The following is a 14,985-nucleotide window of genomic DNA, read 5'->3' on the forward strand; positions in this document are numbered from 1 at the left end:
TCCCTGTGGGAAAGTTTCTGTCCCGCGGACTGAAATGGTTGTGCAACCCTGCTGTAATGTTTTGGATTTCCTCAGCAGCCCTCGTTAACTTTTTATTTGATCACACGAAATACGTACAGACATTAAAAATCATTCTTTACGCTATACTAAATCATCATAGAAAAAATAATTCAGAAAATCCAAAATAAAAAAATGAATATTTTTTAAAGCTAGAACTATTCGGAAAAGCTTACGTTTTGCTTCAAGAACTGGAAACTGATTCCATATATACGTATGTATTCCCATTTACACATTCAACTGAGAAAAAAAAACAAACTCCCTCGGTTCTATAAAGTAATATATATTCATGCATGCATGTATCGCATACATTTTAGTACCGTACATTTTGAACCAGGGGGAAAAAATTCGCTTGGACAAAGTAAAAGTGCAAAAACAGAAAAAAGATTATGCAAAGAAACACATTCTTTTTGAAAAGAAGGGAAAAAGTACTTTGCGATTTATTTAGTAAAAGAACTTGTATTTACTTGTTCTTTGCTTTCACCGCCCCTTGTTAGATTAAACAGACTAAATAAATAAAGTAAAAAGCAGAAGAAGGAAAAATAAAAAAAATACAAGGAACGGGAATACAACTTTAGCGATGGTGAAAGTCATTTTTCACTTTCGAGTAGACACCGGCCTTAAATCAAGAAAACTACAACGAAAACTCCTCAAAAAAACTTCTTCCGGGACACAAGAAAAAACAAGAAAGTACACTAAGAAAAAAGGAAAAAAATACATATATCCCTTTTTATTCGTGGGAAGAGAAAGTAGATGAATATCGTCTAAGAAATGTTTAAAAGAAATTAATGACATGGTCTTTTATTTTTATGGCGTTTTAATTAAAATTTCTGTCATTGAATGTAATTCTATTTTCATTCTAATATAAAACGTTTACACTTAGGAGTGTTTCAAAAACATTCACCCAATTTGAAATGCGTATATTAAGAAACATATTTAACACATAGACACTCAAGTTTAATTTTATATTACATGGTTAATCAAATTTTTTTCGCAAACCAAATTAAAGGAGTGTTCAATATGTCCACCTTGGGATGCACAGCTTATGTCTATATACGGTAGTTAAATTCATACGAAGGTTTTAACAACTGGCTGTTACGAAGATATATTTCGGAAAGAGAGGAAATTCAACTGCCCCTGCGGGGAATCGAACCCACGTCCTTTCACTTTTCGGGTGAACGCCCTTTCAGTGAACACGAGCTCAAAGGAAAGATTGAGAGATTCTGGGCCTCTGTAGTCTAGTGGTCTAGGGCGTTCACCCGGAAAGTGAAAGGACGTGGGTTCGATTCCCCGCAGGGGGCAGTTGAATTTTCTCTCTTTCCGAAATATATCTTCGCAACAGCCAGTTGTTAAAACCTTCGTATGGTAGCGGAGAGTGACGTCATCCCAAACTTTTGCGAGCATGATTGCATCCACTGCTGCTGTTATACAAATACAAATATGCGTATCTTCAGTTCAGCTAATGTAGCTGATAGGGAAGGCACATAAACGTAGTCTTTTATAAATCCCCACAAGAAGAAAAGGCACAATGTGAGGTCCGGCGATCTTTGAGGCCAGTGATGAAGGTCCCGTACGGTCGATCCATCGTTTAGGAATGCGATCGTTCAAAAATTCTCGAAATTTCAAGCTCCAGTGTGGTGGTGCAGCAGGGTGGTGCCCGTCCTGCTGAAAAATGAAGTCATCCGAATCGGTTTCTAACTGTGGAAAAAGCCAATCTTGACACACACTGAAGTGGCTTTGCGAAGGAAGAGCGTAAGCGCTACCTGTTGGCAACTGCGTGAAACTCGAAATTTCCGTCTTTCTACCTATACACTATTCCATCAAAACGAATTAAAAGCTGAATAGTTATGATTTTTTTTTTAATCGAATGATTATTTTGTGAAACACCCTGTATTTGGTAGATTTATTGAAATATAACACAGTTTTATATGAATACAGAATCAGCTCATTGAGAGATGGCGCTAAAGTAACTTTGAATAGCTAACAGAAAAATCTACCAGATAATGAAAAAAACTGGAAAAAAAGCATCATTTGAAATTAAATGGATCCGTTAAAATTGTCCTCAAGTGCAAAAAATCATGACCGTGAAGCTATCAAAAATTATCAAATTACTATAAACTGCGAATAGAAAAATTGTCTATGATTAAGAATTGGTCATTTTATTTAACCATTTTTTAAAACTAATCATGCATTCTGTCATTTTTTTGTCAGTTTTAAGGTTCTTTCATGTCTATGCGGAACGGATAGATGGGAGAGCAATCCATGTACGTACTGGAAGACGATAATTTACGACACACCCCACCATATTTTCACATAATTTAATTATCATTTTTAGTTTGGTTTAATTTATTGCGTTACTCGTAAATAAATTTATATTTTTAATGACACATCTTTAATCCAAAAAATATTTCAAATTACAAATTATTATCAGAAGCATATTGAGTGGATATGAAAAGCTCACTATTCAAAATACACATGTAACTGCCAAAGCCAGAAATGCGTCCAATTCGCGAATTGATCGAGAGTTTTCACCAAAGTCCGATTTGTAGAAATAATGCGGACATTGTCCGGCCAGTTCAAAATTCGCGAATTGCATGGACATCCTAGGCCAATGTCCCATTTAAGATGGTCCTGTAGGTGCCAAATCAATTTTTTACATCGCCAACGTATGATACATGGTTGGATACAATAACTGCATTTGATCAGCTTCATGCGACGAGAGAGAGAAAAAAGAAATGTGAGAGAAAAATTATTTTCGTAATAATATAAACACGTGTAGGTTTTTTCGTCAAATTCTGAAGGAAAAAAAAATATAACCGCATCGTGACTACTACTACTACTACTGAACCATACATGCACCTCGTTCATATTCCTTCGCGGGACTTCTAACGAATTGGTACATGTTGGAATGCGCGTGTTCGTGCTGTGAGCTTAGCTTGAAGTTTGTCTCTGCGTAATGCTTGTGTGCAGTACTGCCATCTGCCATCATTTTTTATAACTATGAGTGAAGTGCAATGATTGGATAATTGTACCATTGTAGTCCTGTTGCTCTCAGTGGCGGGACTTTTCTTTCCAACGGGGAGATCGGCTCGCATCTGCACCTCGAAGTTGGGAACCACAGAAACCCAACTTCAGTCGAGCACCATTATAGAGACGGTGGAGTTCGACCTCGCGAGACAAGTCCGTCACTATGGCCAATCGGCCTCGACCAGCACAGCGGCTATCTCATCGTGACTGCGATATGATGGGTTGCCACAGCTAACATGGACATTATTATCACGAAAAAATGTCAAATAGCGATTTCCCAGAAGCATGGCTTTTCTGTTCGTACTTAAGCCAGGGATTTTTCAGCCACTTCATGAACTGGTTATTCAAAGATTGAAATTCAGACATTCATGGTGTCAATTTACAACGAAATTGGCCAATTCACGAACTGACAGATTTCGAACATTGGCAGTAACACATATTATAAAGCACAAAACCTATCTCTGGGAAAATACTTTTCTTTTGTTTTTGAAGATTACGCAAATATTGCTTACCAAGAAATAATTACGCGGTTTAAAAAAAAATAAATCACGAATCAATTCTAATTTATAAATAAATCTTTCCCCCTGCACTTGATGTCTCTCCTTCAGTATTCTCACTTACGTTGCATGTTGCATATTATCAATGCAAAACAGTATAACTTGTGCCACGGTAGTTAGAAAAAATACTGCGAATAATTTCCCTGTATACGAAAAAAGCTATTTTTTGTGTTAATTAATACCTGAATGGACAAGGTGGGGTGAAAGTCCATGGCTCATTTAAAAAGTTTATATTAAATGAATACATAACTATAAGAGTGTGGTATGAAGTAAAACTCTTGTGGTCTCAATAATCATGTTGTATTAAACAATAGATACGAATTGGTTCAAAAATTGTTCGAAATGATGAGGCTTCATTATACGCGTGAAACGACGGTCATGAAAGTAAGACGCAAACAGTTATAGTATACTACTCAGTACCAGAAATAACGAATAACTAAACAGTATCATTAACAGATTTCAATGTATGAACCCTTTGTAGCTCGAGCCACGTCTAAGTAGCATTTATATCAGTCCATGTAGGATTAAGTAGCAGTAGTCCATGCATTTGCTAACATGGATTACGGTGGAGTTCCGATTACTCGCATCATTAGAATCTTCAGTTGTTCAATGCCACACCGATAAATGCAGCAAATCGCAATCGATACGTGAAAAATTAAAGAAAATTTTTAATTTCTTATATGAAGATGGGCCCACCCGGGCACCTCAGAAAAATGAGAAGTAGTTGAATTTTTTGAAAATTAGCCAGGTAGGGTCTCAGAAAAATCACTTGGCCCGGGGGCCCATGATGCTCTTAATATGGCCCTGCAGTGGATGCGACATTGACTTTCAGCCGCCCCTGTATATTGTTCGTTTCTATAATCCCTTGATTAAGTAGCAGAAAAAAGTTTCGCAAAACTACATGATGGAGCTAATAGGTGAAAACCATTGAAAAAAAATTTCACAATTGTATTGCAACATGTGCATTACGTACTAAATAAAAAAAGTTCCAAAAAATCAATGTATTGTACTGAATTTTCGAACATTGAACCAACCAGTACTTGTACCATCAATCCAAAGAAGATAGAGGAAAAAAAGCAGCAATTTGCTAATGCTTTCGTTTTATTTCGAAAGAACATTGTTTAATTTACCACAATGTTGTTTTCTTAAATGATCAAGATACGTTGCCGATAACCGATGAGTTCTCGAAGTAGCAGCAAATCCCGTAATGAATCCCTTCGATAAGAATTTAAGCCACGGAAAATGGGCGAAAATTAATCTTTTTCGTCAGAAACACGACCTAATCATCTAATCCGCAAACGAACTTTTCTTTTATTTCCAGAAACAACGGGGAATGGGTTTCATTGCTTAGAAAATGTGGAGTTGCTCTTAGAGGAAATTAGAAACTTACATTTCCACTGATTGCAAACTTGTCGTTACTTTTGGCTTCTTCTCATAGCAATTCCAAGAAATCTCCAAACAGAAATTGTAGGTTCGTAAATGAAACAAATTCCAACCGAGATAATAATAGCACAATTAAATTCTTAATAGTAGATTTTTCCCAAAATATAATTCAAATTAAATATAACCTTTGAATTCAAAGTTTCGATCACAAATTGCAGCAAAAAAAATTATATGTATAATTGGGAGTTTAAAACACCAACGATTAAAGATGTACAAAATCTCTCATTATAAATACTACATTTGTTTGACTCGCATATATTTGTATTAACCCCTACGGTTCACTACCCCTAAAAACAATGAAATTCTTCTTTTCGGCTAATACGAATGTAAAGAGCCGTGTTGGCCAGCTCACATTTAGTTGAAACACAGCAATTTGATTAATTAAAATGGATATTTTAATCAGTTAAATCAACAATTAAGCGTAAAATATAGTTTTACTGTTTTCCAGAAACAGATAAAATCTTCTTCAGCAAAGTTGAATAGTTTTTCCGAGGACGATGCCACTCTCCGCTGTCCATACGAAGGTATTTAATAGCTGGATGATGAGAAGATATATATAGGAAGGAGAGAAAAAAGTTCAACAGAGCCTTTTTGCGGGAATCGAACCTACTTCCTCTCACTTTCGGAGTGATCGCTCTAGACTACAAAGGCAACGAATATCTCAATCTTTCCTTGAAGCTCGTGTGCACTGAACTGGACCGTACATGGACGGTCGGACCTAACTCAGGTCAAAGCTCTCAGATTTCCCGCAAAGGCAGTTGAATTTTCTCTCTGGCCTAAATATATCTTCTCATCAGCCAGCTGTTAAATACCTTCGTATGTGAATAGTTTTTACCTTGAACTGTTTTTCCTAATTCCCTGAATTTGGTGTGGTTTTACAAATCTCTGAAAACGTACAATTTTTCACCAGTTCTCAAAAAAAAAAAAAGACACCGACAAGGAAGCAATTACTTTAGATTAAAAAAATCACTGTACACTTAAATAGACGTATTTTGTTTTAGTGCAACTGCGTTTAGGCAACCTATTCAAAAATTGTTATTTACCAACTTAAATATTTTTATCTAACCTATGCATTAAATACAAGGCGATAGCTCATTAACAATATTAATTTAAATACAGGGTGGGCAAAAAGTCCGTAGAAACTTTAAAAATGAATAAAAACCGGAAAAATAACCGAAATAAAACACAGTTTGCAGAGTAGCATCGCTAGGTCACGGGAATTTTTTTGACAGGAAAAATAACTCTAAATCGCCGATAGGTAGCGCTGGTACGAGCGACTTCGGTGGAAATATGCAAATGAGACGGTTATAAGAACTTGCGCTACTAATCCACAACAGCAACATCAACGGCACAATTCACCGTTGACAACCGTGTGTCTTAACTGAAAGATTCGATCCGCCGAGAGTTTTCATTTATACATCCGGACCTGCTGGATTTGTGACTCACCTGCAATGTGTTATACATTGTGGTGTATAACACATAAAACTCCGCAAACCATTTTTATTTGTTATTTTTCTGGGTTTTATGAATTTTTAAAGTTTTTATGGACATTTTGCCCACTTTGTGCAAAAAAAAGTATATAAATAATATTTTTATTTATATTTAGTGTATGTCGGGAATCAGTACTATAGAGTAATGTTTCGAAGAGGAATACATGGCTGATCTGTGTGCATTTCTCGGACCGTATGTTTTTTTTGTGTGTCTATTAACTTACAAGCACTTCAAATCGACAATTTAAAACTCGCACAAACTTGTCTATAACCCCCTTCACAGCGAGCAAAGTCGACGAGAAAAATTTAATTCTGTCTGTACGAAATGTTCGCCCTTTGCAATCCGTCTCATGACGTTGGACTGAATTTTTGTTTACACGAACAGATACTGTGTGATTTACACATACATGTACAAACTTGTGTTCCTTCACAACGCGCCAGAGAGGTTTTTTATTAATACAAGATATACGGAAGACTGGATGTTGTGAAGATATTTATTATTTGAGATGTTAATTTTTTTAAGGAAGGAAAAAAAAAAGTTTTTTATTAGTCGTCAGAGTTCAGTCTTGCAGTTCTCATTGGGCTGGTAAAGGATGAAATAACGTCTCTTCTGTTATTTGCAGTCCCTGTATGAAGATGACTAAACGTGAGCTGGGGAAGTCACCGTTATATTTTTGTGTTGCCTTATCGGCATCTGGCTGGAGCAGCTGCATGTAATGCGCAATCTGTTTGAACAATATTTGAATATTTAAATTTTCTCTCTCTATGTATTAAATTAGTGTTGTCACTAATATATGTGTGCTACCTCGTTATCGTATCATATGATGTATTTCATTGTATTGAGCCATGTTGAAACAATCAAAATTGAATTAAATATAGACGTATTTTGTACAGAACTGACACAAAAAATCGTATTTTACACACCGAAAATAAATTTTTATCAAGGGTTTTTCGATTAGGCATTCGAAATGTATATCCAAATATACTCCGGAGAGGATTATTTATTTATTAGGATTATTTATTGCACCGTATTGTTTATTTTGTTGGTCGGAAAATACTTTGAAAATTAAATTCTTCAACATCATTCTTGTAACCATGGTTTTCAGAAATCTAAAAAAAATTGTTAGAAATAATGTTGCAACACTGACGTAAATTCATAGCCTATTACTAAAGCTTCTCACAGGAACATAGGAAATTAATCTCGCTGCACCCGTCCCTGATTTCGAGGCATTTCTGGCCACAAACGCCAGAACAAACTGGTCAGAAATCATAACCCAAATACTACATTAATTTCGATAATTTTATCCCTAAAATATCTGTCGCATCCTGTGCGATCTAACGATACACTAGGACAGTGTACCTCAAGGTGTGCGTCGCGGCTCCTAGGGGTGTTGCCTACCTGTTGCAATGCGATGTCATTTTTTTTAGAGAGAATAGCCCACACATTGTAAACATTATATCGTGTGAATCTAAATTTTCCAAAAATCTACAATGTCCAACGACCTACACTTTCTCAGAACTTTCTATCTCAGATGTTTCGAATATACGATTTTTAAAACTTAAGAGACTGAACAAAATTCATAGTACTATATTCATGAGTATAATTTACTAAATACTTCGTATTTTGCAAAAGCTGTAGTGAAATATCCGGAATTGAAAAAACCAAATAATCTTATAAGAGCAAATTATTTGATTCTCATTTATTATTTTTCTATCGAGCTCAGGGGTCCAACGTATAACTTCTCGTGGAACCCTTGATGATAATGAGGCTGTTCCATGAAACTCCAACGAATTTTTTGATACTTACCCAAAATAAAATTATATCCCTAATGCCGTCGCAACAGCATCACGGCTCTAGGACAAAATGAAAGAGGGCTTAGGCACCACCTCTTAAATTGGATATTTATTGTCATATATCATAGTGCCAGATCTTACAGCGGAAGCCCCCATGCAAATGAGGTCCTCATGCCTCATGCCAGGGAGGAACTCATCTGTTCAGATGGACCTGCGTGACCCCGTAAAGTGCATGTAAATTCTAGAGCGTCTAGTTCCAAAATTCAATGTGAAAAATGTAATGTTACTGTTTCTAAGTTTTTTAGTTGTTCAAATGGTCTGATTTTTTTTTAACGGCACCATATCAATAAAATTCAAAATAAAGAGGAGCTTTGCTACTGTTATCAGTAGTGATAAATTTATCCTTCTTTTTTGAAAGATCTTTGGGTTCTGGGACTATTAAGGGTAACACGACGGTTGATCATGCGTAACCCTATAAATGCTGTCACGAAATCCCAATTGAAAACCCATGATAGCTCCTACGTGATTTAGTTATTTAGCTAAGGTACTTGACCCTTCAATGTTCTTTTTTCTTCCGAGCCGATATATAATTTATTTTCATAGTTAGTTAAACATTCATAAAAATCTATTCCGAATAGTATTACTTATGCAGGGCCTTATTGAACACGTGCAAAGCCTCAAAATTCGCATATAGAAAAATGTAATGAAGGAGCTTGGACGTTCACAAGTACGCATTATATAATTCATAACATAAACATGTATATTATTATTACCATTGTTTAGCAGCAATGAATATGAAATATAGTAGCCACCGCTTATAAAAATCAAATATGCAAAACAAAAGCCAAAAGCTGTTTTAACATAGGAAAGTCATCCGTTATAAGAATCAAATTTCCGCTTATAAGAAACAAAAAAAACCCATTTTTCTCATAACTGCCACCGTTGGTGGTACCATTGCAGTGGTGGGAACTTGTAGAATATTTTTTATTACCCAAAAGGTTATTTGGAGGACTACTTATTGTGTCACTTTTATCTTCGTAATAAAAAACCATCCCATATTATCGTTGCCCCTTCCCCCCCCCCCACACAAACAATAAGGATTACAGCTTTGTAGTAAAGTGAGCATCCTTTCATGAATGACAGAACTTATCCCCTATGGGTATAACATAGGATTATATGGTTTAACTTAAGATGGGGCGATGATTAAAAAACATTCTTAAGGAGGGGTCGATGCATGGCCTCCCACAAGGATGGGTCTGACAGGGCTCCAGCCAGCCCCGGGGATCGGAACAATTACTACCTTTTTTGTTTTCAATGCTGTAAATTCAATATAGAAGGGCACGTGGAAAGTCTGGTCTAGGGGCCCGGCTCAAGGATGTGGGGGGCCATGGGTCGATGAAACAAAAAAGTTTGGAAACCTCTAATCTACAATTTTGCGCTCGAACAATTGTCATAGTCCCATATACTGGAGCAGAGCTCCTAAGGGCTTGAATCTTTGTTGGGCAGACATTTCAAGGGCCCCGTCTGTAGTGAATTTATAGCGTGAAAAAATAAAAACAGATGAGAATCAACAAGGGTCCCAGGGCTACAGCCCTGTCAGCCCCACCCGTGCGCGTGTGCAGCCACGACAATAGTACAGTAGTAGTACAATTACTGTTTAACATTTTAGTCAGTCTACATTGACACTGTTATACTATAATAGATAATTAAAACTGATTTAAGATTTTAGAATTAAAATAATAACTGAGAAATTCATAAGGTTTTTTTTCTGTTTTTACTTTAATAATACCATAATCTTGCTTGTTGCCAGCCCCCCATCCCTGTGCATACTCCAGTGGTAACTGGAAGAATAACAACAAAAATATCCGGCCATAAGAATCAACCACCTATAACAATCAACATTTCCAGACCAGACCAGAATAGAACTTTTAGCTGATTCCCATCCTATATGGACGACTGTCAGCATACAAACTGGCCAGGAAGGCCTATGAAGAGTGAAAGAAAAAAAAAAAGCTTAAGAGGAGAAGAGGAAAGAGAAAAAGAAAAACATCAGCTGGTCGTCAATGGTCAGACTATACAAATTTAAGCCAGAGTTTGTTTGGTTTGTTTGTTTAGTCATTATGCAGAAACATCAAGAACAGAAACACCATAGAAAGCTTCACTCGTAAAAGTCCCTTCTATACAGGGGGAAAAAAGGGGAAAAAACACTGCATGGGGGACGCAGCGCAAAAACCTCAATATACGTTTTGAATATGTAATTTTCCGTAACAAACCTATTAAGTACCTTCCATAACAAACTTATTACTGTACCTTCCAGTTAATGGCAGTCCTAATACATAACTGACTGTAAGTTAGTATTTCTCCAACATCATTTCAACTCCATAAGGGTTAACAGTCAAAAACCAGATGGGCACATTTAAAAAAATGCCACTACTACTCTAATTGTTCAAGATCAAAGTATACAGTGAGATATATACATACACAAGAGTTCTATTCAGTAAGTGCTCAGAATTTAAGAATTATGTACAAACACAAGATTCAACTTCTATTGAATACACTATAAAATTCCAACTACCGTTATATATATACATATGGTGTCAACATTTTCATATATACAATTATCAGCTATAGATTATTCCAATTTAAATGGAATATCTGCTGTGGTCTCCTATATTTCCCTATGGCTTGTACATCATAGTCCACTATGTCAGCAAGGTGTTGGTACGTAGACTCTCTCATTCTGTCAAACTGATCTTTGTTTAGAGTTTGAATATAGTCAAATATATGTGGAATATTCAAGTCTTTTCTAATATTAAAACCTCTGATGAACCATGGAGCATTTGTGAATCTTCTAAGAATTTTATTTTGAACAGTTTGTAAGTTTTTAATATTCATCTTGCAAGCATGGGCCCAAGCAGGGGATGCATAAAGTAGGGTAGGTCTGAGTATTGATTTAAAGAGGATGATTTTGTTATGCAATGTCAATTTGGCCTGTGGAAACGTGATTTTGTTTAACATGCCCATTACTCCATTAGTCTTATTTTTGACAATTTCAATATGTGAAGAAAATGAAAGATTTTTGTTTAGTGTACATCCCAGATACTTTACCTGATTTACTGGTCTTAAAAACTGGTCACCAATTTGGATAAGTTGTCTGGGAAGTTTACGTCGTCGCGTAAACCACATGAATTTGCACTTGGCAGCATTCAATTTGATAGCAGATTTATCACACCAGTATTCGATGTGATCCAGAGTATCCTGTAAATTTTCCACTGCTTGTGATGCACTTCTGCTGCTACACAACACCGCACAGTCGTCTGCAAATAACGCAATTGTTCCATTCAGCGGAGCTGGTATATCATTAATATATAAGAGGAACAATTGCGGGCCTAACACACTACCCTGTGGCACAGAGGCTCGGATATTTTTAACATCTGAAAGAGTATCTTGTATCTTAACCTGAAAAGTCCTACCCAAAAGGTAATTATAAAAGAAAATTATAAAATATGGTGGGAAGTCAAGGTGAATTAGCTTGGCAAGTAATGTGACATGGTCGCAACGGTCAAAGGCCTTTGAGATATCGAGGAACGCAGAAGCAACATGGTCAAAATTATTAAATGCATTTGTGATAAATTCAGACACTCTTAGCAGCTGCGTAACACATGAATGTTGGGACCTAAATCCATGCTGCTCAGGTCTTATGACATTGTTTGTGTCAATATACTGTAATAGCCTGGGTGCCACAATTCTTTCGAATAATTTGCTAAGATTACTAAGAAGACTAATTGGTCTATAATTTCCTGCCAGTATAGGATCAGTACTAGGTTTATGTATTGCCCTGATTATTGATTTCTTCCAGGGGGAAGGAAAATAATTGTTTTGTAAGGCAGAATTAAAAATATTCCTAATCGATTCTACAGTATTATCTGGTAAACACTTTAAAGCTTTATTACAAATTCCATCAATACCAGCTGCTTTTTTAATATCCAGATGTTTGATAATGTCCCTAATTTCATTTGTTGAGGTTAGTTCCATGTGACCTTGTGGGGAATTCGCAGCATTATATAGATAAGAGGCCACCCTGTGTCTCAGTCTTTGATATGTGTTTAATGGTTGATTGGTATTCCTGGTGAACTGATTTTCATACACTTCTGCAAAAGTGTCAGCTATCTCTTGATCAGTAAAAATCAGATTCCCAGCTGTTGTCTGAATTTTATTAAGTCTTGTGTTTTTGGGTTTGCAGATTCTCCAAGCTTTCCAGAGACCTCCGTTTTCTGCTGTTGCATTACCAATGAAATCTGAAAACCTTTCATTGACATAATTTGCGACCTCTTTTTTGATTTCTTTCTGTAATCTGTTTAGTATAATTTTATCCAAATTGCCCCTGTACCTCTGCCATTTTTTTCTAACTCTATTTTTGTGTTGGATTTTTTCAAGAATTTCTTTTGGTAATCCAAAATTGTTTTTGGAACTTCGCTTAACTGTTGTTACTTCTTTTATTGTATTATTAATTACCGTAGTAACATGATCAACTGCTTGGTCAATATCCAAAGCACTTGGATCATTAAATTCAATGACCGGTAATTCCTCTAAAATATTAGTGTACTGAGCCCAGTCAATTTGATTCCAGATTAACTTTTTCCTTGGAATCAAGAAATCTATTGTAAGGAAAAGAGGATTATGAGGTGATGAAAGCAATGGTTTGACATGCATATTAATATTGTGTAAAAAGTTCTTAGCAATTCCATAGTCTATAACATCCGGTAGCCCAAAATTTTGAGGAGGATGGTGAGTAGGCTCCGGTGAAGATATAACCTCCAAAAAATTGTCCAGGCAGAATTTCCTCAAAATCCTACCCTGTCTGTTTGTTGTTCTGGAGTGGAAAAGAGAAGATTTACAGTTCCAATCTCCTATTGCCAAGACAGGTAAAGTAGTGTTAAAAATCTCTTTTAAGAGATCCATATCTAAATTGTTATTCGGGGGCTTGTAAATTGCACAGAATCTCATAGCCACTCTGTTTACATATATGGTGGCAGCTACTGCTTCAATATTGTAAGAGTTAGAGAGTGCATAATGCTGAAAAGGGATATTGTTCCTAATAAATAAGGCGACTCCTCCCCCCCTATTATGAAGTCTATCCCTTCTTATACATTGATATCCATTAACCTCGTATTTATTGCTAGGTAATAACCATGTCTCGTTTATCAATGCTATATCAATTTGATGATCAAAAAGAGTTTGTTTGAAAATCTCTTTTGTACTTCCTCTTAAGCTATTTGCATTCCAGGCCATTAGGGTCAATGGCCTGGGGGGGGCATTAATTAATTGAGCTATTGTTAGGCTGTTCGAGAATTTGAATTAGAGTTGCAATAATCAGTTTAACCTTATCAGAGTCAATTTTAGCTGACTCAAGTATATTCACAACTTTATCTATGACCACAGTACCTTCGTTATCAGTATTTTGTGTCTTGTCTTCTAATGTCTTAGCACCGAAGTTAACAGTTTTTTGATTATTTTCAATCTGCACTCTCATACTTTCCTCAGAACTGTGCACATTTTCTTCCTCTGTTACTTCAACACCACTCATGTCAAGTTCCTCAGTGTGTGTAATGATGTCATGCATTACATCACGATGTAAGATTTTTTGTAACTCCTCCTTCCATTCATCAGTAGTTCTGTGCATTTTACCAATACCCAGAGGGTGAGGGCCCTCGTGTAAAACACTGTGTAACTCAACCTGTCTAAGCAGTAATTCCTGAACCGAACGTGATTCTTATAAGCGACGGCTACTCCATAAAGTTTTATTTTCAATAAAGCAAAATATATTTTTATCACTTATTTTTATTTGGTGGGAAAAAGCAAATCACAAAAAGTTTTCTTCGGAATTAGTATCTACAACGAAACTCGGTAGATGTCGCCACATATAGATATACAAAGAGCGCGGAAATTTATAAATACCGTAAATTTTTTTTAGCTTCTTTGTTCTTTTACGACTACTTTAGAAGAAAAAGCAATTATGAAAGCAAATAAATTCGGAAAACAAATATATAATGAAATTGAAAATTGAATGAACAATTGAAAATTGTTTTAGCTGCTCTGAATTAAAAACTGCATTGTTTATTTGATTGGTTTGGCAAGCTATTGATTATTACATTTTGCAACGTCATCCTCATATAATTTTCTAGAACTCATAGACTATTTTTGGAAGTTATATGTATGAAGTCAGCTCATTAATGTTGATAATCAAATCAATAGAAGATTTGTATTTGTTTAATATATAATAACTTAATTCTATTTTCTCAAAAATTTTTTGCGGTGTTTTTTTTTTATTGTGGGAACGATCGCAAAAATACTGCTATGAAATCGACTAAATAAAAAAATATACTTATTTTTTCAATTGTGTTTTGTGACACTACTCAAACTCATACATTTCAAATACAGTTATATCTCGGCTTACGAAGATTATTCGTTCCTTAATCGCGTTCGTTAGGCGAAAATTTCGTGAGCCGAGGTATCACTGTCCGGTAAAGCCTATTAAAACGGACACTTTATGAGACGGAAACCAGTCTTTGACGGAATCAGAAAATAGTTGATTAATGATTTTATGTGTGTATGTG

The 14,985-nt window shown here is 35.7% G+C and overlaps 1 protein-coding gene and 1 non-coding gene across 2 annotated transcripts in view; one reads left to right on the forward strand and one right to left on the reverse strand.

Moving 5' to 3' along the window:
• Window positions 1-14,985, reverse strand: part of LOC149082608 (inactive dipeptidyl peptidase 10-like) — a 528,870-nt gene that overhangs the window by 383,148 nt on the left and 130,737 nt on the right. The gene's annotated exons all lie outside the window — the stretch shown is intronic.
• TRNAS-GGA (transfer RNA serine (anticodon GGA)) lies at window positions 1,285-1,359 on the forward strand. Its single transcript has one exon. It is a non-coding gene; the product is annotated as a tRNA-Ser (tRNA).

This window comes from Pholcus phalangioides, unplaced genomic scaffold, assembly GCF_987345545.1.
Source record: "Pholcus phalangioides strain wild (caught in Gottingen) unplaced genomic scaffold, Ppha-v1.0 ptg000009l_1, whole genome shotgun sequence".
Taxonomy (NCBI): domain Eukaryota; kingdom Metazoa; phylum Arthropoda; class Arachnida; order Araneae; family Pholcidae; genus Pholcus; species Pholcus phalangioides.